The following is a 2,257-nucleotide window of genomic DNA, read 5'->3' as shown; positions in this document are numbered from 1 at the left end:
CTATAACGTAAAAAGGGGGCTGAAAGGGGCAAAGAATCGTTACATTTCCGCTGTCCAGTCTCCAGCACAGAAATAAACCAAACAGCCTGGCTTGCCTGACAAGCTGTGAAGATTCAGATAATCCTGTCCAGCTTATTCTCCACTCAGGGGCAATTTGTTCCTTTTAAACCCCTAACAGTATTTTGCCAAAGCTGCCATCAGGAAAATTGTGACGGGAGCTGTGCAAATATTTACTCAGCCATTCCCACGCTGCTTCCTAAAAAGGTTATTGTTCCCCCCCCCACTCCCCTGCCTGCACGAAGCACAGCCATGAGTTAATCTGGCGGCCGCTGGTAATGTTAACATTCAGGTTTTACAGAACGCGTTTGTTTCCAAAGCGTTTCCTTTAAGAGGAAGCCCCCGGAGCCTGCACGCATGCACTGGTCCGCCACCACCAAAATACCCAAAATCAGGCTCGTTAGTCGTGGGTGCACGACTGAAAAAAAAAAATAAAAACAAAACCCTAAGGCCCCAGCGAGGATCGAACTCGCGACCCCTGGTTTACAAGACCAGTGCTCTAACCACTGAGCTATGGAGCCGCCGCTGCACAATTATCCCGGTTGTAGCTAAGACCCGTTCCGGCCCTCCCCACCGCCCCCTGCCGGGCGCCCCGGGCCCCACGCCGCCGGCCCCGCCCTCCGCTGGCCCCTGAGGGCCCGCCCTGCACAGCGGCCTGCCCGCCGCCGCCGCCGGGGGGAGCCCGCGGTCCGCCCGGAGCCGCTCCTGCCCTCCCAGGAACTGCCGGAACTCGGCGGGAGCCGCCTGCCGCCCCGTTTGTGCCCTCTACCCCCGGGGCACCCCGGCCGCTGCCCTGTTTGTGCCCTCTCCCCGGGGCACCCGGCCTGCCGCCTCGTTTGTGCCCTCTCCCCGGGGCACCCCGCCCGCCGCTCTGTTTGTCCCCGTTCCCCGGGGGATCCCGCCGCCCTGCCCCGGCTCTCGCCCGCCACCCCCGGGGTGCCGCTCCCGGCTCTCCCGGGCGGCCGCCGCGGTTGCGTGGGAGAGCCCGGGCTGCAGGAGGGTCCCTGGGCCCGCTGCAAAAGCGGCAGATAAAGCCGCTGGGATGAGCACGTCCGGCCGGGCCAGCAAAGGCGCCGGAGGAGAAATACGGTGGGTGGGCGAATGTCTGACATACAGCCTGATCTGTACCGGCTAGGAGTAAAATCACCCTGTCGTAACAAAGGGTTACTACAACAGAGGTTGGGTGTTCTTAGGAAGTGTGAGCAGAGGTGCTGCCCGGGGCTTCTGAGCATCACTTGTTGAGTGACGCCTTGCAGCCCTGAGCATGGACCCTAGAGAGGATTTCTAGGTAATTCTCTCACCTGGTGCCTGCAGATCAACTTTAACAGAGGTTACAGAGCTCAGTAGCGTCAGCTGACAGCTAAAAGGTGGAAGGCAGCCACGGTGTTGGACCCATCTAAATGTACTGCTGGTGTGCCCTGCTGGTGCTGGGTATCATCCCTGCTAACAGCACGCATTGGCGAGGGGTCTGTGATCACTTGTGAATGGCCTGAACATTTTTTTAAACTTCATGGCAGATAAAATTATTGCAGCCATATGCCTTTCAGAAAGCTCTGTTCCGGGCCCTGTCTTCATTCTGTACTAATATCTCTTTGTATAGAATTCAAACTTGGATCAGCGGATGGGAAAGGGATGCAGTGGGGGAGCTCGTAAACCTGGCTTGGCTTAACAAAATCTTGAAACAAAGAATGTTACACTATGGAAATAAACCTCAAAAGTCCACAGCAGCATCAGGGTCTGCAGTATCCTGGGCACTAGATGTGTTAATATGTGATTTCTCCCCAAAGACTTTTTCCTTCAAAGTATCTTCTCACTTTAATGCCCTGATAGATTTTAATAAATGATGTCAGTGAAATTTGAAATAAACATTGAAAAATTATTGCTGACTCATGAAACAAAACTCCATGCAGCAGCTGGATAGTAGATACAGTCAACAGAATAACAGGAGGCAAGTCGATTTTCTTCATTGAATGATACTCATTACATGCATGTATGTATTTGAATATTGTGAAAGTATTCAGTGAAGATTAAGTGTTTGGATCCACTAAGCACTTCATCTCAGATCTCTACTCTGGAAATAACAAGTGTGAGTTGTATTTCTAGTCGTCATGACCAAGATATTAGTGTTAAAATTACATATGTATGTATTAATCATACATTATTTGCTGTGTTATTTTAAGGACATGTCTCCTCTGAGATA

At 52.7% G+C, this 2,257-nt stretch overlaps 1 non-coding gene across 1 annotated transcript; it reads right to left on the bottom strand.

The window, feature by feature from the left end:
- Nucleotides 1-505: 505 nt before the first annotated feature.
- On the bottom strand, nt 506-578 carry TRNAT-UGU (transfer RNA threonine (anticodon UGU)). Its single transcript has one exon. It is a non-coding gene; the product is annotated as a tRNA-Thr (tRNA).
- Between the last annotated feature and the right edge of the window lie 1,679 nt (nt 579-2,257).

Source organism: Melospiza melodia, chromosome 6 (assembly GCF_035770615.1).
Source record: "Melospiza melodia melodia isolate bMelMel2 chromosome 6, bMelMel2.pri, whole genome shotgun sequence".
Lineage (NCBI taxonomy): Eukaryota > Metazoa > Chordata > Aves > Passeriformes > Passerellidae > Melospiza > Melospiza melodia.
Note: the sequence above shows the minus strand (reverse complement) of the source record. Positions and strands in the feature narration are given on the sequence as shown.